General features: G+C 41.0%; 1 long non-coding RNA gene across 1 annotated transcript in view; it reads right to left on the bottom strand.

The window, feature by feature from the left end:
* The window catches only part of LOC116499410, a 110,786-nt gene that overhangs the window by 17,258 nt on the left and 67,391 nt on the right, over nucleotides 1–26,137 (bottom strand). Inside the window, exon 2 of the long non-coding RNA XR_004254233.1 lies at nucleotides 9,366–9,470. This is a non-coding gene — a long non-coding RNA (uncharacterized LOC116499410). The remainder of the gene's footprint in view (nucleotides 1–9,365; nucleotides 9,471–26,137) is intronic.

Below are 26,137 nucleotides of genomic sequence, written 5' to 3'. Positions count from 1 at the left end.
AAGTTTCTTTGGATTATTAGAGAAGACATTTAAAAGGATGCATAAAAAGGCTATTAGAAAAGTCAGTGTTTAGCTGTAATAATAAACATGACTTTGGGGAAGGGGGAATAGTCATAAAACTGTTTAGCCAAAATAATGATTGACAACGTGTGTGTGTATGGGGGGAAGCAGGGGTAAACATCCATTACCGTATTTGTTATTTGGAGAGAGGTTAGCTGGAACAGTTTCAGACCGAGAGATTTGAAAAAAGCAGGATTCTTTCTCGGCAGGATGTTTATAACAACTCCGGGCCTGACGATTGTGTCCTTCGCCCATCCCTCCATCTGCATACAGCAATGCTTTGTCTTTTGTCCCCACCAGTGCGTCACCCCACTGGTCCCTTGCTGCATCATCCACTTATCCTTTGTCCTCTTCTCCTTCTTGCTCAATTTCTACTGAACAGCCTGCCTCTCCCTGGCACACACAATGTGGGATGGTCCCCAGCTCCCGGCCACTGCTACCTGCCCGAGCCACCAAGCCTTGTAGCCCTGCACCTTGCAGTTTCACCTCCTTTTTCTCCTCCTTTTCTGGCTCTACTCTATTCAGCTCTGATCCCTCTCTGTGACATCTGCGCTCTGCTCTGCACTCTCCTTCACCTCAGCCCCTTTTCCCCCTCTCGCCTCCCGGTTCAAAGCCGGGATGTGAAAACACTGGTGCCTGGTATCCAAAACAGATCGATACGAAGAGACACAAGTCCCACTCACATAGACTAACCCGAACGGGCTTCCCAGCTGACTGCTGAGAAAGTGCATCTGAGCTGTTGACTCAGCCCCCACCCCCGCCCTGCTCTTTTCCTGGGGGCCTGGGAGCCGGCGCAGGGGGGGGACGCGCTGGCCCCAAGCCATGCCAGCAACTTGTTCGAATTAAAGTCTCATGCATTTACTTTGGTTATTCCGCTCCTGCCTCCCAGGGGGAAAGGGGGGAGGATGCGCACAAAAAGGCGGCGATGCTTTGCTTTTCTAGCCTTTGCTTGCTGATTTTTTTTTTAATTTTTTTTTTTCTGTTCTTTGTCGCTTTAAAGTCTTGTTTTAAAGAAAGGCTTCACACTGTCACTGGGGACCTGGCAGGGCTCCTGAACAGGGAGGCAGGATGGGAAGAAGACAGCATTGGAAGGGAAGAAAAGGGCTCTGATTCACAGAGCAGGTCTGTGACTCAAAGTGCTCCTGCTCTTTGAAAGGGCAGCCTTTTACAATGTTATCATTATTACAAATGAGGCAAGCAAAGGAAATCACTGGCGTGATAAAGACGGGAATGCAAATGGAGAGAAGAGCACAGGCAGCCTAGAAACCCTGTGGCACCACCTTCAGCAAAACTCCTTGACCCCCTTGTTCGTAGGTCTGTGACCCCAGAAACCCAGAATATGAGACATCCCCACAGCCCGTGACTTAGCAGCCTGGCAGAGCCCTTGGGCTCCTCCTGCAGATATATCCTAACACTCAAGCCCCAAAGCAGCCGCTATGGGATGAGAGGACTGACCTGGTGTGCTTGCTGATGCTCTTGACACAAGGGCAGGCTGAGCATTTTACTCCTGAGAAATGCCCCAGCAACTCCTTCAACCCTCTGCTTAGGGACCCTGTGATTCAGGGGCTCCATAAATCTGAGCATGTTACTGTGTGATTAAAACAAGCTGCAGGGCCGAGGAGGCAGTGAAGAGGGAGACTCTGAACAATGCGCTGGTTGATTAATGTTGTGATGAAGTGGGGAGATGGAAGACAATTTTTCTTGCACGGGCCAACTCGCAACAAGCGGAAGTTGTAAGCACTCTTTAGCCCTCCACAGCAGGGAAGAAAAAATCATCTGTAGTCATTCTCAGTGGACTTGCAGAGATGCTGGTGCAAATCTCCCTGTCTTCAAGTGCTCGTCTTCACTTGAGTCCTACCTGTCCAGTGCAAAAGAGAACAGGTTCACATGTTCGGATGTTTTAGAGGGCACTGTCTAACTTAGGTTAAGTGGATACCAGTAAGGGTTAGCTAAAGCTGTTGAAAATTCAACCTTGCACTGTAGGAAGTGTCTCTATGACGCTGATTATTATCCTAAGCATTCTTAGTAAAAGAGGAATGCGAAGAACATATCCTGAAAGTACAAAGTGCTTCATCCAAGGCAGTTTGCAAGCAAGCTATTTAGTTTAAGAACCTGATGTACCAGAAGCAGTTTGCTTTGAAAAAACGTCACAATTCCTTGAGATATATTAGAAAACATGGTCTGAAAATGTCATGCGGAAAACCAGGAAGGTTTTTGTCTCCTCTAAAATTGTGCCTCGAAATTTCTTTTTAGTACTTTAACAATGTTATTTCATTTACTTTTATGTAAATGAGTTTTTAACGTATTTTTAAGGAAGCGAATTACCCTTATCCTAAATGTCTGTAATTGGTTTGCAGAAAAATAGTTGAGATTTCTGATCACTTATGCATATAATTACCGGTCTTAGAGAAAATTGAGAGTTTAGTTCCTTTGTAAGACAGTAACATGCGAAAGGAGGGGGAAAAAAAAGTAAAAAAAAAAAGTAAGAGAAAGCAGAAATCATTTGGAATTAATTAAAGTCTGGCACAATGCAAAATATTCCATAAAATTAACCTGGGAACTGAAACAGCAACTACTGATCTGCAATGTTACTGAACCTGAAAATCTAGTTTGCTTACAAACCACTGTAAAATTCCACCGCCTTCATCATCAGATGTTATTTACATGGAAAAAAAGGATATTATGGTGGTTTGGTCGTCAAGCTCCATGTCAGAAGTTCTAAGCTCTGGCTCTTTAGTCACTTCCAGTTACTTCTTCCCTCTGTTCCCCAACATCCCTCTACAATAAATGACGACAACCACAATATTTGTTTGAACTTCTGTACGAAACCTGAAATGCCTTTCTGCAATGCAATAGCTCACTTGACTTCCCCCAGTTTATCCCTGCAGATGCTGTGCTATTCCTCAGAGCTTCTCAGTGCTGAATTTAACCCAAACCATTTAGAACAACACATATTTTAAGATGCCCAATAGAATTCATCAAAAGCATAAGGAGAGAAATGTTGAGTGACTGAGAAACTGCACTCGGCCAGAGAAGAAAAAGGTAACTGTGCTCCTAATACAGGCATCTCAGAGCCTAAAATTAGTTATTAATATGGAGCTTGAGCAGCATTAGTAAAATGACTCTTCTGAGGGGTGGTCGGGTGAATATTGGATGTAGGAGATTTAAATTGTTAGGTACATAGCACCCACAAGAAGTTAGGATCCTGGTTATCTTTCTGAATATTGTCCTTAGGACTTCTTATTTTGTTTAATTTTACGTTTGAGGAGCTGAACATCCTTCTGACACTTTGAGGATCTTATTTCAGCTTCTTGGCATAAGGACTACTGTGACCTGCATCAGTGAGCTATTCATTTCAGGGAATCACAGGAAGGTTTTTATTACAGACACTTCTCACTTCCCTGTGCTTTCCTGACCTCTGAGCAGCGTTCCATTGAAAGAAACTTGGGAGAGGGGTTTCGAGCAACAACACTGCTTAACACCCTCTCGTTTTCTGTTTTAAAAAATGGCCATTAGTGGAAGGACTAATGCTCAAGACTTCTAATATTTAACAACTTATCAAGACGTGTGTATGCCCAAAAGCTTACAGAATCTGTAAGAAGGTGATATTACAACCAGTCTCCATATAGAGAAGAACTGAAAGAACAACATTCAGCCAACTTAATTTCACCTAATGTAAGGATTTTCTTCAAGACCATATTGAAAGCTTTCCTTCTGAATCTTAAGAGTTTTATCTGCTGAAGCGAAGATTGCCACCTCTGCTGACGATCTCTTAGAGGACCCACAGTGAGGTCCGACTGGATCTAAAATGTCCTATAAACATTCCTGCCCTCTATTCATTTGTGAGAGTTCACTGTGTGTTACAGTATTTAGGCATGATTCAGGCACAGACTCCTTACTGTGTGTTTGCCTAGTGTTGTCCCACTTCAGTACCGGGCCTTGTTAGCATTACTGCAATAAAACGAAATAATTAGTAAAGCCTGTAATAATGGAAAATCATCATTCAAAACAGCCTCCAAACAAGACTGTGGTTGAACAGTTTAGACCCTCCAGTTGTCTAATGTATACCGCAGAGTCTGGTGACTGGAGCCAGATTTATTAGCCTTCGAATGACAGTCCGTAAGTGAATGCGGTTAAAAAGCAAGAACCCATTGTGACGATCACTGCAGGCTTAGGGAAGACGACCTATGAATCACTTTGTAGGAAGTCCAGACTGGTTCCCTAATAAAAATGTACATCGAAGCAGCTGAACAGAAGGTTGGTTGTCCAGGCTGGTTCAGTTCCAAGGGTTTCATAACGAATTCAGGCTTGAGGTTCCCCTGTTACCTGTTAACATGAATGATAGCTTTGATGGATAAGTACCGAGCGAGGAAGTGAAGCAGGTCTAATGGCGGGTGGCTGCGTGCCTTCCATGGAACAGTTTGCAATGGCCTGTGCAGACAGCGGTTTGAAAGTGTGGTTAAAGTTCTGTGGTCTTTATTCAGGCAGTGTTCAACAATAATGCTGCCATTAATAATATTTGGGCTCCTTTTTTTCCAACGGGCCGATAAAACCTGACTACTTCTACATCCCTCACATTCTGTCCCCACTCAAATTTTGTTGGTCTCCAAGCCCATAACCTGAGATGACCGAAAACCCATCTGAGATTCCAAACCTACACTTTATAGAGGTATATGCACCCATTTCCTCTGATCCGTTTTAAAGCGTTGGGTTGGGACTTGGGGAATCTAGGTTGTCACCCTAGCTCTACACAATTTTTGGCAAGCCACTTCCTCATCCTCTGCCTGTTTTTCTATTTGTGGAAAGGAACTAATAATTCTTCCTCTGTCATACTATTTCCCTGGCCTATTTAGGCTCCTTGGAGAAGAGTCAGTCTCGCAAATTGTTTATGCAGTGCCTAGCGCAAGGGAGCCAAGATCTTGACTGGGACCTATGGAGTCTACCATAAATATATACAACGAGCTTACTCCAACTATATGATACATCTGCTCTCAAAGAGTTTAGCCTTCGTCTTCAGCACAAGTTTTATTCTGGTAACCACAAACATTAATAAACGTATGCAAATAAACTTGTTATTTCCAATGAAATTTGACATCCTCAAACATCCTACGGCCATCATATGCATTTTATTGAAAGACAGCTGCTATTTGTTCAGCTTTTTTCCCTCGTCCCTGAGACAAAGGCATATTGACTTAATCTATGGGTTATGAAAAAAATGCTCCCATCAGTTCATAAGTTTACAGAAAAGAACGGAAAGAAAAAGTGAGCTTATATCTAACCAATAGTTGAGCTACGTGGCAGCTGCAGTATATGAAAATGCAGACAACAGGCAAACATATTTATAGGAACAAATGTACCTCCGGCTGAAAATAAGTGCACTTTTTTATGCTTGACTGCGAAGACAGAGATATGCATCTACATGTATAGAAAGGCAGAAATGGAGAGATAAAGACATAATGACATGCATATGTTTGTGGATATATCTATCTGTCAGGGTTATATACCTGCATTTTTATATGACATTTGCAGTCCCCTCTCCAAACCTAAAGCTATGTACAGTTAGATACATGGTAGGAAGCAGATCATTGCTTTGTTTGTGATGTAGGGGTTGAACATGAAAGGACGTGTTTCCTTGCATGTTCCTCATGCCACACGAGCAGCCAACAATGACAGTCAACAACGTGTCCAAGTTGTTATTTGAGATATTTTCTAAACCACAAAATAAGTGGATTACTAACCAAAAAATCACAACTCCTGCCAAAGCACATTTATAAAAGAACACAAAATGAAAAAAAAAAAAAAAATTAACCCATGGGGGAAAAAAAATTTAAAAAAAAAAAACAACAATAATTTGAGAAAGAAAGAGAGAGGCTAATCTGGTGGGTAAACTAAGGTGTCAGGAAGAATAATTTTTCTTTCCTGCTCTGCCAGAGAAATCACAAACGGAATCAACTATGCTCACCAGAGCTTTCTTTTTGCAATCTCTCAAAGAGGGACAGGAGAACTCTGCAAACTCACAGTGCTGCTTTAGGTCTTAATTCCCTTGAAGCAAATTGAACCTTGCAATCTAGCCAGTAAACTCTTTGACCACAATGTGTTTAAGCAATGCCCAGGCACACAAGGATATGGAGGTATTATTGGCTTGTAATCAGCAAGATAAAGGAAAAGGGTGTATCAGTTGTTCCTGGTTACATAACAGTATTAATATTAAATAAGTACTGGCTGGATTCTCAGCTGGTAGAAATGGATGCTATTCTGCTGCTGCCAATGGAGCCACGCTGGTTTGTACCAAAAGCAGTCCTTTCCTTCATCAGCAGTAGCACCAATCCTAAAGCTATTTTCAGGGTAACAGCTAATCAGTGCGAGTGAATCAGAGTACAGCTGGTTGCATTATAACAGCTATTGGGAAATATTTTATATCCAGGTTATGGTTCATTGCCTATACTTTAAAGAATTTTGATTAGCTTGGCCTCCAAAGCTTCTTCAAGTTAATTCCTTACATAGTTCGTATTACTTTAACCGTGAAATATAAAATATGGCCATATGTGTTGTTCAGTAAAATTCTTCAGTGAATACCTCATGCCATGTGGCCCTCTATCAGTTGTGTTTGGTTGGGATGTCAGTCAGAGCTGCTAATTCAGAGTCACTCTAATGGGATAACGCTGACGCTGGCCCGGTGTTACTCTTGCCTTGGATTTCTATGACTTCCATGCTGTGATGCAGATTTGATGATCTAAAAGGCCGTTTCTCGTCTTTGACATCTATGATCCTCTGACATTTAAACAAAAGGCGATCATCCCACGGCTTCAGTTATGAAGAACTGGAACCCGGCCATTCACAATATTACCCTCATCTTTCCACTGACGCGGTAAAGACTGCCTGCGTGCTTCAAAGGAGCGTTTAAGCAGGATAAATCCATAGTGCCGATCAGTAAAAACCGCGCTATAGCTTCAGTCAAAGGCTAAAACAGGAATGGCATAGTTGCTTAATCTACAACTTGTGGTTGATAATCGTTAGGGCTGGTTGCAGACTGTTAAAAATAGTTGGTTAAAAATCAAAAGTCTTAATGGGAAATGGTCACTTAGGGAGAATTTCCCCTTTCGAAACAAGTCCAGAAAAGCAAGTCGTTATTTACAATAAATTCCATTTAAATGTCATCATATGCAAGTGCTCCTTCTGAGCCAGGGGGTGTCAAAATATCTCCCAGATTAGAACATTAAAACTCACCTGTGTAAAGAGAAGATACACACCTCCCAAAATTATTTGAGAGAGGTAATTTGGAAATTATTCAGCGCTTAACTTCTTGCCTCACCTTTGGAAGGGGAAAAAAATTCTACAGCTCTTAAACTCTTCTAGGACTAAAAAATTGTCGTCTGCTCTTGCCATAACACTAGCAAAACTGTCCTAATGATCACTGAGTTCTCATAATGGCTGTGCCACCAGTTTTGCAGGGCATAAGACGGTGGAGATAGACTCCATAGATCCTATTCCTCATGCAATGGATGGTGATTCATGTGCAGATTGCCCAGCTATGAGCTAAGCCTGTTTAAGTGTTCTCTCTCTCTGGTGTGTACTCCCCTCCCTTATCCCAAGGGACCTGCCATGGCAGTGATTACTTCTGTTCTGAATTTCAATTTGTCTCAAGAGAGAACAAAAGATGTACCCTGTGACTTATATAAAGGAAGAAATATACTGTCATCATCAAACAATTAAGAATAATAAAAAAGGTCATAAAAACATACACAAGGCCAACATTTTAGCTGGTGGAAGTAACTGAGTTCCACTGGTGACACTGCTTCATAAACTTTAATGGCATGATGCAGTCATACGCCATTTGGAGCTGCGGACCACAATTTGCTGATGAACAATTTATGAATAGGAAAAAAAAAAGGAAAACAATCCCAAAAGTCCAGCCAAACCTAGCAGATACATTACTTTCAGTACATGGTTCTTTCTGATTTATTCCCCAGCTTCTTGTTGATGAAATACTCCTTTTCAATACGTTCTTATTTTCCTCTTTATTGCACAACTGTTTCAAAGGATTGCAAAGCTCCAAGGACTGCTAGGGCTACTGGCTAGGTTTATTTATTAAATTGTTCCCTGAGTCCTTCATCATTAAACTGACAACTCCAGATGGCACAGACCAAATGCCATTCACTTCAGCTGACTGCTCAGTGGCCTGCGGGGAGATCCTACAGAAACGCGGTATGAATTGCAAAAGGCAAATGTTCGGTGTTTTATTGGCACTATTAGGATGAAGATATCAAGGACCCCTTTTCTCTACTCTCCTTTTTCCTTGTAGTATCCCTTAGGCTCGCCACAGAAGCAAATAGCGAAGGGAGCCACCAAGGTCCTCACTGCTGTTTTTTGAGGCTCGGCATTCCTGTTCACTAAAAGCCAAATCTCAAGGCATTTACTCTTCCAAACCCATCCCACTCCCTTCACTGAGGGTTTTCCATAAGTAAGAGCTAAGATATGAAGGAGAGAGGACTTGAGAAGCTGGCTCTGGATGCATGGAGAATTCTTGTCTCCAGGACTGTTAGCAGTAACACGCACTCATTATTATTTTGATGTTGGATATTGTTCCAAGCCAAAGTGCCGCTTTCAAAGCCGAATAAAAGTTCTTCCTCGTGATGAGTTTGTCCCCATTTATTTATTGCATAACCAGCCCTCGAAAAAAATTCAGAAAGGTTGAGTGTGAGGCAGGCTTGTGCCGTTTACACGCATGGGATATTCCCTTTGTATTAGTCACTGAACAGATGTGTCTTGTCATATGATGCATGAAATAGCATTGGGGAAAAAAAGAAAAATAACTTATCCCTCTGAATTGGGGAAGTTCGTTGAGAATTTTCTCACCCAAGCATCAGATCTACCTATTTATCCTTGGTCATTAAGACCACAGAAGGGCAGAAAAGAAGTAGCCAACAAATCCATTAAAATTTAGCTGTCCTTTCCAAGCAAGACATCAGTTGGACGTCATTTGGATATCTTCAAAAAGAAAACCAAAGTGTTTCTTTTTCTGAAAAAGTTATTGTGATGATGTAGTTATTTCAGTTCCTTGTTTTGGGAGGTAGTAAGTTAAATTTAGGTTTTTCTTTCCCTGGGTGGTGGTGACACATGGGAAAGTTGTAGAAGATGTAGAAAGACTAACCAGAGCACGCTAATTTTACAGCACATAATCTATTGTCACCAAGTTCAGTATGAACGATAAAAGCATGAAATCCCCATATTTTGTCGGACTGATGAAACGTATACAGTGCAAAATCAATTTTTTGGTATCTGCTCAAGCTACATCTTAACATTACCTCTCAGACTGTGCATGACCATATATTTCCCCAGTGTTTCAGTTCATGATGTGGGATCCCCCTAATCTTCCTCGGGCTGTACTTCCAGATAGATGGCTGTGATTCCTGGCAGAAGTGAAAATGAGAAACAGTTCCTTGTTAGTTCCATGAAGTTGTTTAAATCCATAATGCAAACCAAGACAAAAACTATCTTCAGTTGCAGACAGTAATGCTGAATGGAAACAGTAGGGTATTTCCCTGATATAAGACACGTGTTGGTGCTACTACTAAAAAGCAAGAGTTGAAAAGTGAATTCTATTCCCATTGCTGGAAAAGCACAGGAGCTGTAATAAATACAATACAACTCTAAACAGGTCTTCAGAGCCCTGGTTATGATACCAGCATCTTGACCATTGGTGGGAGCTGTGGTTTTATTTTATATGTAAAAATAAAAGAGGGCCCTGTGCATAAGAGCAGCAATAAGCACATGTGGCAACTTACTTTAAGGTAAGCTGGGGCTCAGATCCAGCCCCGACCCTCCTAGCAAGAGCTTTTTATTGAAACTGGAAGAAACTTTGCAGGACTGACCAATTTTTCAGCTGCAATTTAACTAGACAAAACAAAGCAAGTGCCACACCTTATAAAAGGGAATTGGTGTTGAATCTTTAGGTCACAACCTCCTGAAGATTTGGGAAAAATCTTCTCCCATGCCTCTTCGCAAACTCACTGATCTTTGTCACTCAGCCACTACAACCCCCTTAAAAATAGTAAAATGTTTCCTATTGCATATAAAAGCTTAACATATGTCTTTTGTAGGAGGTTTTTCAACTTTTTTTTTTTCTCTCCAATGAAATAAGAATGTTCTGCTTACTAGGCAGCATCCTTTTCTTTCTTAGAATTCATATAACAGACTGGCTAGGACACTGTGAACTTACCATGTCTCCTTCAGGTTAAAAACCTAGGAAATTTGGCTTTCAGCACATATGGGAACATAATGGAAAACATTTTTATTATGTTTCTCCTCTGGTTCCAAATCTTGTCTTAATTTAACTCCCGTGTCTGAAAACCAGAATTTTTGAATTTTTTCTTTTCAGTTTTTCAAACTGAACATAAATTTTCTTTTTCTCCAGAACTTGAGTAATGTTAATTTCTACTAAAAGAAGTTTGTAAATCTTTTACTATTAAATCAGAGCAAGATATTTCAAAATGCTTGAAACACACTGCTTCAAGTACCCCAGTCCACATTTTTAATCTCACTGTTTTTCCTTTTTTTTTTTTTTTTTCCTTTCAAACGATCAATTTATGAGCTGCTGCTTTTTTGTCCCAGAGAAGAAAGTAAATGTTGAAATAATGATGGAATGGGAAAATGGTGAACTACCAGTTACAGATTATTGAGAGGAGCCCTTACTTTCTATACCCCAGCATTTTTTCCTGTCAGTGCAAAAGCTAATCCTTGAAAATCCACCACACTCTGGAGAGCAAGAGGTGCAGCTCTCAGACCTGCCAACTGAAGACGTTGCTATAGGTCAGAGTTGGCTTACTGAAATCCCTAAAAGAGCTGATGCAGACCCAGGCTCCCTGGAAGCATGATGCAGGGACCCATCTGGCCTTCAAAGTGTTTGATTCAAAAGTGCTAGAAGAGTTTTCCAAGGCAAAGCCTTTTAAGTGACATGAGCAAAATAAATGACCAATCCATTTTGGGTGGATGGAAGAAAAAAGATTCCAGAAAAACGTCCTTTGAATGATGATGGACAGCCACTGACAGCCATTTACAGCCCCTGCAGTGCATGCATGCAAGCTGATTTTTTGTAAGCTGGAAGTGCTTTGGGACTGAAAGGCTTTATTAGAAATGGAAAAGCTTATTTAAAGGCAGATCTGAGTCTGGTCTGTTAGTGATTCCTCTCCTACACAACCCTGAAGCTGAAACTGGGGTCGGGTGAGGAAACCAGGATTTCAGGTCCTAAAGCTATTTCTGAATTTCTCTGCTAGAAACAGCTCTCTGATGGTGCTTATCCTGATCTGAAACAGGATTAACTTAACTGGAATCAACAGCAATGGATCCAGGTGGAATCAGAACTGAGCTCCTTAATCCTAACACATTTCATGCTGAAACACAAGGTAAGATCCCATTAGCCACGGTGGAAACAAGAAGGGGGGCCTAGTTTTTTTAATTCTTTTTGCCAAAACAAAGTTCCACCCTTGTGTCATTGGTTCTGTATGCTTTGTTGAAGCATCCTCCAATACAACACAATTAAGTGCAAGGTGTCAATCATATCACATACAGCTCCAGATTTATGAAAGCTTATCTGTTTATTCCGAACAAGCTTTCCAGTTGTGATAATTAGGCAGAGCATCCATCTCCTCATCAGCTGAAGGCAAAAATACACCTTTAGCAATTTTTAACTCAATAACCCTAACTTCTTAGATGAGCCTCAGTGGACCAGCTTTTCTGCTGGCATAAGTCACCGTCATATCATCAGCTCCTATGGGGACAATTTGTTCCAGATTCCTTTAATTACCTTCTTCTGCCTGCTTGCTTGTCCAGTAATAATATTCCAATCCTGTCTGTCTGGTGCAGTAGCACGACAGACCTGTGGCTGTTCTGTATCACTGCAGACATTACACTTCATCCTTTGCACAGAATACAGATAATGCCTTGGTCTTACTTCTTGTTCCAGGGTGGATGGTTGGTGTAATTTAAGAATAGATTTATACACGAGACATTAAAACCCACTGCAGATAGCCGGATGCTGCTGTTGATAATTGCCAGGTGTATGAGAACTGCAGAACCAAGGTTGCCTGGAGCAAGAAACACTAATTTGTTACTTGTGTGGGAGACTGTACGCTTGCAGGATCTGCAGAGGTATAAGATCTGCATGCGTAAAGCAAAAAATCCCATAGAAGTTACCCTCGTAGCACAGTCAAACAGAGATTATTTGGTTTTCAGAGGCGACGCAAATCCCTCAAGTTCTGGGAACAGTCTCACCACCGTCCCTGAAGAGGAGATATCAAAGTGCACAAACTGATCTTTCTCCTTGAACTCGTAAGGACAGCTGGCTCAGCAGAATGACAGACTCCACGAGGTGATGGCAGTCGACAGGCTGAAGCTCCAGCACTGCCTGTGTCTGTAAATGTAGCCACAAGAAGAATTTCTCAGTGGAAAGCCATTCATGGGAATGAGCTGTATTAGTGGGTCTGCAACTAATTAACTTGGTGACTTCATTTCTCCATACTTGTTCCTCTCCCGTGTTATACCCACCTCGCTAACCAGAGCATTGCACCTTTTATCTACTTACATAACGCCTTCTGTAACAGGGGTTTTATTTTTCCTGGGAACTCGAGGAGATATTCATAAACAATAATAAAGTGGAAGAAATGTGTTTTGAATAGCTTAGTGTTTTGTCACATGAAAATTCCTAAATAATGTGGTGGTAAATAATTATGTATATATGTTTGTTGACATTCACTGACTTCAAAGCAATTCACAATTAACTTAGCTAAACTTTCCAGCAACCGGTCTATACTCGCTGGCTTTTCTTAAATTTGTTTGGGAAATTGCAATCTATTCTTTGTGGTTACATTTGCATTTAAGCTCTTTTCTTCCACTGGCACTAATTAGTAGCCTGGTCATTAGTCCCAGATGAGACACAGAACAACAACAAAAAAAAGATGATGACTGAGGACTCAATTCAACATCGCTATATTCCCAGTTCAGGGTATAAGGCTTCTTGCTACTCTTTGGGTTTCTACTGAATTGTGTACTAAGGTCCTTATGTCCTCAGTAAATGGTTGGTGCCAAGAATCTTGGAAAGACAGGAATTGAGGCTGCATAACATTCAACAGAGCAACATATGGATGCATCAGGCTCTACGTTTTCAAACCTAAAGGTCACCTCTGGAGCATACTGTTGGGCTATTGCAGCAAACCACTCACCTTGCTCTTTGTCTAAGCAAGTAATTGTGGTCACAGAGCCACATCCATCAACATTTAATAAAACATTTGCCTTTATCTCCTAGCTCATTTCTGTGGCTTTCTAACCTACTGTTTAAATTTCCCAGCCTTGCTCCTGTAGCTAAGCCAATCAGGTACATGACGATCTCGGACCAGACTCTTTTCTCTGGCTACAACTGGTGCAAAATAACTCATCAGTGGGAATAAGATGGAGAGCAGCCACGTCCCTTCTCAGCACACCCCGCATGGCTGGAGAGGGCAACCGAGTGCGGCAAGCCTGGCAGAGTTCTGCACCATTAATTCCCTAGGAGCATAATTCAGCACAGCTCCCAAGATGTTTTAACTACACGCAGAACCTAAGAGCATTAACAGTTTCAAGTGGCAATGAGGTGATGTTGGGCAGAGTTAAATACACACAGTTTGGTTCTGGACTATATTCCTTTTAAAAATAGGAGGAGGTTGCAAAATATAACAATCACAGAAGCCTCTTATAGTCCCATCCCCACTTCTGTTATGAATAATCGTGTGGCAAGATAAGTGGGTGAAGTATTACAAGATGACGTTTCTGTCGACCGTGATTATAAACAACAACAGAAAAGAAATGTAAGAGCTCTTGGTTAATTTTTCCCATTAGAAAACCACTTGGTATTTCAAATGAAACTGCCAGGGAAATGCTTGTTTTAAAGTTCCACTGATGTAGCTACAAATCATCTTGTTTGTAAATATTGGTTATTGGTGGTGGGAAGGGGATGCAGGGGAGGGAGGGATCTTGTTTACTTTACGTGCTGCACATCCAGCCTGGTCAAGGGCCCTGGCGCAGCGGTTTTCTTGCTGACACACTGTCCGCTTACATCAGCTGCAAGACGCCCACTGGGGCAGGGTCCCAGTGGGAGAGAGGATGCCGGCTCCGGGCTGTGTTGTGACCGTGATTCTCAAGCACTGGTATGTACGAGGCTGCAATGGTGTCTGTGTGAATTTGCTGTTCACTGCTGCTGTTGTTTAACAGAAAGAAAACATGCATTAGCCGTAATAACACTCTGGGAATATTTAATCCCAAGAGGGGTGAAGGGATAGGGCCGTGTATTTATTTGTTTTAGGCTTTTGTAAAATGTCTATGGTAAAAAACATCTGGATTGTTGAATAGAGAGAGCCAGACGCTGACAGAAATGGGCCTGAGATACCAGCCATTCTTATAACCCGCAGAGAAATGGGCAAATGAAAATCTGATCCACAAACAACAATTAACAAAGGACGTAGGCTAAAATGACCTAGGGCTGCCTGTTCTGCTTTGGAAGGCACATGCCTGGTGCTCTATTACACTACCTACAATTTTTTAACACTCTGGGGCATATGGGATCTCTAAACTGGACACCAATTTTATTCTCCTGAATCCGGAGGCAATAATATAAAGGAAGCTTGGAAGAATTCAGATAACTCCTTGTGTCTCCAAGACTTTAGCCAAACAATTCCTGGGCCTGCAATGTAAAAGTGAGCTCAGAGCTGTTTTGACACGGTCAAGATGAAATTCTGCGTGTGTTAAATTCAAACCTGCAAGAAGGTGTTTAACGCAGAAGGGGATGTTCTGCTTGGGAATGCAGGAATTGAAAGTCTGCCAGAAATAAGCTGCCATTTATCTGCATTCAAGGTCATGATACAAAAAGGATCTCTTCCAAGCTCCACGTTTAAGCAGCAGACAGGGTAAGATGTTCATCCCAGACAACAGGATGTTTTCTTTTCTCTTCTCCTGATGATGTATTCGGCATCAAAAAGGGCTGGGGTATTTAATCAGTGCCTTCCAGTAATCCTGGCTAATGCTTTTCCCTAATTACTAGGCAATGGGAAAAGTCAGAGAGACCTTGAGGTTTCAGACTTAGACCAGACTCAAAAATTGGACAAGAATTAAAACCAAAGGCAGTTAAGGAAATAGTCCAAGGCTCATTCATTAACTACCACTTGATTGGACTAGGCTTTACTGGGGCAATTATTATCTTTGCAGAGGTCCAACAGAGGAATCACAAACTACTGAAACCACATCTAACTCCTAACATACGGGGTCATACAGCCCTTATATACCTTTCATTTGCAGAAGGGATGGATGAAGGGCAGATGGGTAAAGTGTAAATATAAGTTTCAGAGGAATAAATAGGTTCAGCAGGCCTGAAATCCTGGGAGCCTTCCACTGGGGTGTCTGGTTTTCATATTCAGGATTGCTTGGATTGCATGCCTATAGCTCATTAGCTGCTTTGTGGATCAAGTTAAAAAGCGTATTGTTTTCAGAGCAAACTATAAAATTAGCGATGCTGTATAAAAGGAAATAACTCAAATTGGACCTTTGTCCTTGATGTCCTAACTGTAAAGAGAATGCTGCCTTTTGCAAACCCAAAGCAAGCAGTGATAAGGGAGGGAAGGCCCTTTAATCCTCAGTCCAGGCAACTAGACAAATTAAAAATGGCAAATCTTCTGACAGCTTTGTTATAAGGATCTTAACCTGCAGTCACTGCCTGGTCTTTTAACCAATGCTATCTCGAAGTAATGAGTTCTATAGGATTAACAAACTTTACTCTTACATTTTATTCCCTTTGGTTTGAGCATGCTTGCAACTGAAGTACTCACTTGTCCCTATCCTAAACTACAAACCACAGATGAAATAGGCCAAGTGAGACAGAAAAACTGACTCATGGCACTGCTCTGGACTCCTAAGGTAGCTCAGTCCACCGGGTGGCCAGTCAAGGTCATCCTGAGTGGCCTAACTTATACGACTGTGTGCTGTATCACAGACTTAAGTGTTTGCAGAATAAATACCTTCAGGAATAGACAATAGTTCATATATAATTCAGATTTTTATTCAGACTCTACTTGGGAAGGTGTTTGTACAAGACTGTGCCCAAATGATACCTATAAATTCCTGTTTAATAAGTTCCCTTCTGCTACCACTGGATCCACTGATTTGCCTAACTACTGCAAAAGATATTTCCACAGACACAAGCATAAAACAGCTCTTGATTTTAAGAGGCAACAGATTACAGGAGGTCCATGGCATGACATGTGTCTAAGGACAGCGGTTTTCAGAGAAGCATGGTCAATTTTTGAAGAGGGAGTGATTCAAGGTGGATGCTTTAGCCTGATATTGGATAATCTCTCACCTTTTAGTAGAAATTTTTCAGTCGAAGTTAATCCACAGTGACTGCAAAGGACATCATCAGACAAATGACACAATAAGGATGCACCTTTGCTGTTACAAGTCAGGAGGATTCAACACAAGAGGGCGACTAATGGGTCATGTAGGCTAGGAATTTGAATATTCACCTCTGATGTAAACAGCATAGGTTCAAGTTTTTTGTGTTTCAGGCAAAAGAGGGATTTAAATGTGGGTTCTCTACATCCCAGGTGATGTAATCACTGAGTTATTTTCTTATTTTGGAATCTCTCAGCTTTTTCCATGAAACACGTCAAAATATTTGTTTTATCCTGTTGCGAAACACAAAAAGTTCAAAATCTTAAAAAATTTTGCAGAACAGGAAAGCTATTTCCCTCTCAGCTCCATTTCTACATGTGCTTTGTGTATCCAGATATACATCTGAAAGGGGGATCTTAGCACTAAGGCTGGTTGTAGTCGGACAAGAAGCACTGTTCAGGGCCATCCACATTTATCCTTTTTCAGTAATTCCAGATCTCCTTGGTTTAGCTTACAAATCAGATAGCAATTGCATCACATCCTCTCCGTCAGAGCAATCATTGCCCAAGCAGAACAGCCGTCTTTCCATCTCTATTGTTACTAAATGAGAGTGTTTGATGATCAAAACTTTGCTGATGCTGTTTGTCGGAGAGCCATGAACTAGAACAGCCTTGAGGGGTTCTCTCTCAAGTGGAGCTGGCTTCGCAGGGCGAATGGGAGTGAAAGCTGCTTTTGAGAAGGGAGGCCTTGACCTTGCAAATACAGAAGCAGGCAAGTAGCTCTTCTCCTACAGCCAGCCAGCCAGCTGTTGGGCAGAGACCACTGTCCATCAGATTTGAGCACCAGTGCACAATTGTTTCCTTGTGTTTTTCTGTCTGCTTCTCTCTGTCTGCCATCCATTGTTGCAGCTAAACTCCCTGGCATGGAGGCTGCTGCTTTGATTTATGTTCCTACAATATACAGCACTTCGAATTCATGCTCTGCAGTGAGAACGTGTAAAAGCAGGCAATGTAAAAAATAAATATTGACGCAGTGGATATCCTGCAGAAACTCACAGTACCACTCACATAAATAAAGCTCCCGATGTGCTCTGAGTGTCTCAAACATAAAGGTGTAACAGAGAGCAGGTGGTGTCTCTTGAGAAGATGCCGTTGTGTGTCATCGCTTCCTGTCAGTTTAGTTGCTGTAATGTCACTGAGAAGGAGATGGGAAACAAACACTTGTCTATGCATAGTAGGTAAAATGTAACAGGCAAGATGTAGGGCAGATCAACAACCAGACTTCTTGGAAAGGTTTGCCAGCTCTCAAAAGTCTACAGGTAGCATCACAGTAAGTGAAGAAATGCTCTTAACAATCTACTTCTATTTTGCCACAGCTCCAGTATTATTTTTTTAGGAAAGGCACATAAAGACCTAAAATCTGAATGCTGTTCTTCTAATCGAACCACCTGGTTATACTATTCCTAACTCTGCTCTTTCTTTTGGCCGAGTTAGTAACCAAAACCTTTGTGAGCAATGCTGATGGGTACTGCTATGATGGGCCCTGATCCATTCTCTACGCTTGACTTGGGACATTATACTTTAAAATCAGTAGATCATTACAAATTCTACACATTCGATAATTGGTTTGTGATTATTTTTAGCCCCTTGGGCTCTTTTTAGGTTTCAATTAAGTGCCACTAGGTAATTAACTCACAGATAAAGTCAGCTGCTAGGGCCGATAAGTGAAAAAAACATATGTTGAATCCTGAACGAATGGAAAGCTTTTTCCTTGGCAGATACTTTTGGGGGACTCTTTTTTTTTTTAAGGTCAACATTTTGTGCTCCTATTATGGGAGAAAAGCTTTGAAAACATAAACTAATTTTATGATGTATCTTCTCTGCTCCTCATTCTGTACTCAGAAGGAAGAAACACACATATGCAAGTGTATGTAAAAGCAATCATGATAGCTCTATACCAAAACCTTTTTTTAAAACCTTAAGTAAATGTTTAAAGAGTTCCAGAGCTGAACAACTCCAAAATCAAATTTACAACTTCCCTTCCTCAAAGCCAAAGGAAGTGGGGAATTCTTTACAAGCTCTGTTTGACAGAGTAGAATATTTCAGCTTCTCTTAGGACATATTCCAGGAGGTCATTTTGACTGCTAATAATTTCAGCCATATTTTTTATTACGCTTCCATTTATAAGTGGTTTGCAAAAGGTTAATAACTGAAGATGAGCCCGCTAAAGATAGCAATATATATCACAGGTTAAGAACACGTCCCTTCAAGATATTATTTACGATCATAAACACGTTGCTGGAAGCATTGCTAGCTGGTGCAGATAATTAATTGCCCTACAGGATTAAGTCATTAAAAGTAGTCGATCAACTGTCAGCATTCCTTTAACTCTATGAGCCATGTGCAAGTGGAGCATAAATTCTCCATATTACCAAGTTCTGGATGACAAACACCCATTGTAAGTATTGAGCCTGCAGAGGCTCACAAAGATACGATATGAATTGTTGTGTTTTTGTAACTCCAAATAACCGAGCTGTGATAGCAGTGTTAGAGGCTGGGACTGGATAAGATACTAAGGAGATGCGGCACAAGGAGCATCCATAACAGAGCACGCAATCAAGTGCAATCAGAGAACGCAAGCAAGCAACCCTGAAGCAATACATATGAATCAAGGTTTGCAGATATATAATCCATCAAAAATACGAAGTATGAAAGACATTATTTAAACCTAGTTCCCCTGTGAAAACAGCACATAATTGTACAGTACATCTTCTTTCTTTTTTTCTTTTGGTAGCAAACAGAACCAATTCCTAGTGGATAGGAGATAAAGCACATAAAAAGAGAAATAAATTTTGAAACGAAATAGTCTCCTAGGCCTGCTGGAAATTATGGAATCAGATGTTGGTCTGGTTCTGGCAAGGATTTCTTTTCCTACAGCCATAGCTTTGGTAAATTTCATACCACACCTTTTTATTGTGCTCAGGCCTCTCTTAGGTTCTCAGCCTGCTTTTCCATCCTGGGGCTTTTTAAACTATGCCTTTAGTGGAGTCTTCTATGGTCTTATTTGATCTGAAATGGCGGAGTAGAGCAGCAGTAGCTGCAATGAATCATCCAACTCTTGGGAAGCAGAGCAAAATCTGTCTTTAAATATATCATCTCGCACTGCAAAGCCTTCCTGGAGAAGCCTAGTATCTTCCCAAGAAAAGCTCTGACTTGGGAACCTGGCTCTGAGTGTTTGGACACTAACCAGGTTTCAATATTACTATGAACTTCATAGAAAAGGCTTTGTCCCCACCTTTACAAGAACTCTTGTTTGGAGGACACAGAGTAAGCTCCTGCTGTAAAGCTTGGCTCTGATAACTCCCTGATAACTGGGGCCTTTTAACTACGCAATAAGATCTCTCAAGAGTTGGCATCTTCAATAAGAACCAAGTATATTTAAGAATAACACTGAAAGCTGAAGTTCAGTTATGTGGTTTAGGCCTTACTGGCATCATCATTCACTGAGCTTTACAAGACAAATGTCACCGATCAGTCAAACCAGATGGAGGACACAAAACCAGCAGATCAACGACAGAAGGAAGGAGAACCCCTTGGTCTCCAGGCAAATCCGTAGAGTAGTTTAATACAAGGATTTTTTAGTCTACAGAGTACTATTTATTAAGAAATCGATTCACAAATTTACACATGGCCCCATTATGCTGGAAAAAAAAATTAAATACTCAGATCTTTTGCAAGTGTGTGTAAAAATATTCTACCACCTACAGTGAAGAAAGCTAAGACTTCAGTAGACTTAAAATAAACAAGACAGCGAGAGAACATCTCACAGACTTCGTTCCAACTACATGCCTCTATCTGAAATATCCATTGCTTCTAAAGCCATTGCAAATAAAATAGAAGTTTTATAGCCATGCAAATAAATGTAAACGTCAAACATATTTTATTGTCTGTCTTTTAGGTTTGCAATAAATTATAGTGAGTAGAACCCAGGCCTTTAATGAGAATGGTGACTTCTCTCAGATACCCCATAACTTACCCATCTGTACGGTTGCAACATGTGCACTCTCAGCAATTTTGCACACTTTGGGTCTGAAGACATCTGATGTGTTTGAATCACACACAGCAATTACTAAACAATGCTGTAGCATTCATTAATGTACTCCAGAGACTGCGTCTTACTCAGGTAGATGGAGAAAAGAGGGACGGATGCTCAGCTAGCAATCCAGCTACAGGCAGGGCCACTGAATGGTGAAGTCATGGTGTTTCCTACATATGGCTCCAATTAATGAGTAGGGACAGCTACAGAGACTCAAGCTGAAGGCACGTTAGCAGATATGCTTCTGGTACAGCTCAGCTGCTCAGTGAGTTTATAAGCAAGCAAAGAAAGGTGGGAGAAGGAGCACTGACCTGTGCCAAAAAGCCAACTGTGACTATTTGGTAGCAGCTCTGCAGGGAGTTGAGTCATCCATGCAGTCAAGTAGGAATGCTAAACAGAAGGACAGATGAATGGAAGGGCCCACACCACTACACGAGGATAAACCATTGCTACTTACAAATTAAAGCTTTGAGTCTTTGCTTGGAGCAAGCAGAACTCTTGAATCTCAGGCTGTTTGAAGCTCTTTAAATTTAAGACGTTGAGGCAAGAACAATGTGGAAGCGTTAGCAGTGCTTTATCCCATTCAATCCTAAAGAGTCAACATCTGTTCAGAGGTTGGTTTTGTCCTTTGGGTATACTGCTACTTTTAGGGAAATTAATGTTATGTCTCTCTGGAGAAAAAAACACACACACTGTCAAGGGAATATTGTTTAATTCCAGCTAATGCATTGGGCTGGTGTCTTTTCTTGTTAACATGGCGTTAAGAGGTTGGGTCACGCAGACAGGCTGCCTAAAAGACATCTCGGTAGAGCAGCAAGATCCCACACAGATCCTCTTCACTATATTCCATTACATCAAAAGGAGCTTATCCAACTCATGAAAACGAGCTTGTCCAACTCACAGCTCCTGAGCAGAACACAACACAGTCAATGGATAAAGTGAGGAGGAAAAGACAATGAAAAAAAAGGAAACGACTTCACTGGTGATCTTACTTACTCCTTTCAAATGACAACGAAAGCTACAATTTTACGTCAACTGTAGGGATTGAAAATAGTCTCAAACTTTGGATATTATGAGCTTTTGAAAAGGCAACAGCAAAACCAATTACTTTATATTTCTTTGGCCAACTGGTTTAGTAGGCCTTTGAAGGAGAATCTGATTTTGTAATTAAAGCTGGCTCTAATAATGATGTGGGATAACATGTCCTATCACCCTCCCTTAAAGCTCCGTGTTTAGGAAAAGGGAAGATAAACATTTCCTTGCATGGTATCCTGCGTCCAGCCCTACAAACACGCAAGCAGAACCTCCAAAACACCAAATCTGTGTTTTCACTAGCAAAACGCAAGAGGACATTTAGAAAACTGCATTAGCTATCTACAGTTCACAACCAGAGATAAAACCCTTGCAAAGAGAAGGTAGTTTTATAAGCATTATCTCATTGATTTCAAGGCTGTATGGGATTCAGGGGTGTGCTGCCATCTTTTACAGAACACATGCAGTGAGGATGGCACAAGTTTCAAACCTCCCCGGTTTCAGGAAAGGAAACAATTTCTATATATCTTCATTTCTTGGGAAAGAAGGTGGATTCACACATATATTAATAGCAGTTACCACTTGGCAATCAAAAACAACTTCAGATTATGTTAAAAAAATTAATCTAATTCTTCAAATGTCTGACTGTAGCAATTTCCTGGCAGTGCATGCAGCAATCATTACATACACATTTATAGTAAATCTGTGCCTGCTCTAGTCCTAATCTAAAACTGATGGGCAGAATTATTTTTAGTTTAACCTTGGTATTTTGCTAAAAGGAATGCAAATGTCATTGCTAAACGAGAAAAAAAAAAAAAAAAAAAAAAAGAGAGAGAGAGAGAGAGAGAGGGAGACAGAAATAACAACTTGGTGGAAAATTAAAGCACAGAGTTGACTATGACCCCAGCAATTAGACATACATGGGTAATTGATCTTTAGTTGCCTGGGTTCTAATGTCAGAAAAGTGACGTTTTTGACTCTCCCATAATGAAGCCTTAATGCGGGTAACGTTCCCTCAGCCCAGATAGGAATCACCAGGGCAGACATTTAAAACAAACTGCATTTTTGTTTACACGGACTTTACATCTACTACTAGAGTACTATTATTCTATTCATTTCCTTCCTGCCTTCCACCCAGCTAATTTACTTGCTATACAGTAAGTATATGCTTCCAGTTCCAACACAGCTGTGACCAAGTCCATTTTGCCACCATGAGGAAACCTGGCCACAGTAAATCCATGTCCTAGATTGTTATGAACAGCAACACCCTTTCCAATATCAGGTCAGGATATATATGCATGTGTTATCTTGTGGGTATGTTAGCGTTTTTCCCCATCTTATTCTTTGTAGGGTTAATGGACTCGATCCCCCCATTGCTTTCTGACTTCAGTACTCATTTACACCAGTGTAACAGGATTCAAGCGCACTTTCCTATATTCATTTTGTCCTGATAATAATGAGTGAATTCTGTTTACAAGCATAGCATGAAGTCCAAAAAACAGCTAGTTTATATAGCCAGGCATATCCTTGAAGATTCTCTTCCATCCTTGTTTTTTAAATGTCTGTAAACAGCCACAGAAATACCCTACTGTTTAATATGGGTTTAGACAGATAAACATTACATTACTGTGATTAAACAATACATTAACTGGAAGCTAGTAACTATGCTACAAGTTAAAGCTATAGCACAAGTCATACCCAAACACAAGAAATTCAGACTCTGAACTTTAACCTGAGCTAACGTTGCAGCTTTGTTCATGGTGCGGGACCAGAGACCTCCACGGCTCCCTTCCCACCTGAATGACTCTGTGCTTCTCAGCTAAGGATGCTCTGAAATACCTGATAACATCTTTGAATTTTAAAACAAAGCTTTGGTCCTGCATTAGGATTCTTCAGTCACCACCACTGCCACCCCAATTTTCACAAAAACAAAACAAAATAAAAGCAACCAAACAAAACAAACATCTTTTCCCTTAATTTAAAATGTCTCTTTTTTTTTTTTTTTTTTTTTTTTTTCCAAGGGAAATCTAATAAAAAACATGTTTCACTGACTAAACAGAGAACTCTGGTGTGTAAACAATGGAGATTCTTGTGTGAAAGTCAATTTTATCTGGCTTCAAGTAATTCCGCAGGGATAAAATTAGAAAGACCTATACACGGCTTAGGACTTGCAGTTGGTGGGATGAATACTGATGTCAGTGTTAGTAACAGCCATCACAGAACAGGAACCACAGCAATTTCCTGGCCTTTTTCTTTTTCCAGGACTCAGAGGTCTGACAGTCGCTCACAGACTACATCACCAACGGATCTGCTCTCGGAGGTGCAGGTGGAACAATTTACATGAGTAGGACGCCTGCACCTAATGCCAGCTGTCAGCCACGGTGCTGAGCAGCGATGCGTGACCATGTCCGATCTGTGACTCCATGTGCATAGTTCAAGAAAAGCTTCGAATCTGCAAATCAAATGAATGACTGTTTTCCCCTTAATACTACCAGTATAGAACAGTATATCCCTCCCGTTTCTCTCTGTCTCTTCCTCAACAAACCTCCACCAGCTGCATTTTTGAGACTTAGTTTAGGTGAGAATGTATGGTCTGGTTTTCAGCTGGTGTAAATCCGGTTTTGCTGGCTTCACTGGAGCAAAGCTGATTTACATGGGCTGATGACCTGTCTGTATATATATTAAGATATATTTATCCAGCAAATCTGTCCACGATGCTTTCTATTCCTTATTCACTCAAACTCAGCTGGCTCTTTGAGGCTGGAATTGCACTCATCTCCCTTCTGTGTTGTGTCTCTCGTAAATGAGCCAGTTGGAAAGCACACTGTCCACCCTGCAGGAAGATTACGCTCCAAGGTTATATATTACAGCACGATGGGTGAGCTCCTGAAGGCTTCAGAGTGCAGGATCAGACCAGACAACAAAACAAAATATCTCAGAAGCCTGGTTGTTAAAGCACAGCAAGAATATCAGCACTACTAGAGAAATGCTGGACAGAGACACACAAATAAAGATTTTGCATCTGTTTGAGCTCTACATATAGGGGCAGGGATGAGATAGCTGAATGCAGGGGTTTCTAATTAAAGTTTTTCATCTCCGGACTCCAGCTCTGAATTCTCTTCTCCTCCTTTAACTCTCCAACTGGGAAATTGCTGCAGCTCATTGCACACTTCAGTAAAGAATTTGTCCCGGATCTAGACATAAAGATTTTGGCCATTTCTTCCACAAATAGAACGAGGGCCCCTTGCCCAGACACAGGACGTGGATCCATGAGCCATAAACTCTTTCCCTTGCCCCGTTAGTCCACCTCCTCTATTCACACGCAGAAAGTTTGCTGAAAACAGGAGGCTGAAGGAATAACTTCAAGAACACGTGAAGAAACAGCCGCAATCATTTCAGCCTCATTTGTGCTGGTAGCATAAAAGCACCTGCTCCTATCCTTAGAAAGACATCTTCTCAGATAAATGAAACTGTGGATGTCTCTTAACCTCTAAGCTGACCTAACAAGCCAAGGAATTGCCCCCTTGAGTCCTGACGTCAAGGCCTTTTCTATTCACATTCTTTCGTATTTAATATCAGTGGATACCACAGGGTCCACTGCAGTTCCACAAGTACTGTTCTTTTATTTATTGCATTTCAAAATTACCTAAGCAAGCTTCATTTGATCTATATCTAAACTTTGTTTTCCTAATGTGGGAGGCTAGATCTCTTCCCCAGCTTATTTCATAATTTCGAATCCTAATTCATCCCCATCCTCTGGGAGGAATGCATTTTTTGCAATACCTATGTTGTAACTTTCTAGAGCACATGCTTCTAATTTGAGCATTATTTTCCAAAGCTCCTAGCACTTAACCACAAAAGTTCTTCATTTATTTTCCTTTTTATTCTCTATTTAATTCATCCTCTCTTTATTTTATGCTTTGGATCATCTTTATATCTCACACTATGGCCTCTAGTATAAAAGCTTTTTGTTTCAACTAAGTACTTAAAACCCCCAGGGAAGGACAGAAATTATATGGGGGGAATTAGGCAGGACTACCCTTTCCTCTCCTCATTTACTTCCCAGTTTTCACCCTCTCCCAACCCCAAACTCTAAAGCAAAATAAAAACTTCTGAAGAGCTCTACCAGCTTCAAACCAGCATTTGAAGGGGAAAAAATGTATCAGAATCTACTTGCTGACACTAATTTTCTAAGTGACTTTGGCTAAGTCATCTTCCCTGCACTTCAGTGCCCATTGGGAATGGGAAAGTTTTGTCCTTGTCAGCCTAAATATACTGGGCTGGGTGGCAAAGATCCTTAGGCAAAAGATATTTTATTCCTCAAAGTTATGAGGCCCCTCTATTAGCAGGTGTAGATTAGGAGCTGCCAGAGTGGACGATGAATAATGAGACATGATTTTGATGCATTTCTAGCCTGAACAAGGTAAACCATTGTGAATCTTCAGACGTGAGGTTCCAGAAGGCTTGTGGTATGAATGCCACGCTAACTGTGCCAACTCCATAGCACATTTGCATTTAAAGCAGAGCAAGGTCCCAGGAG

Source organism: Aythya fuligula, chromosome 27 (genome assembly GCF_009819795.1).
Source record: "Aythya fuligula isolate bAytFul2 chromosome 27, bAytFul2.pri, whole genome shotgun sequence".
NCBI lineage: Eukaryota > Metazoa > Chordata > Aves > Anseriformes > Anatidae > Aythya > Aythya fuligula.
The sequence above is the reverse complement of the archived record's forward strand: the minus strand, read 5'-3'. Positions and strand labels throughout refer to the sequence as shown.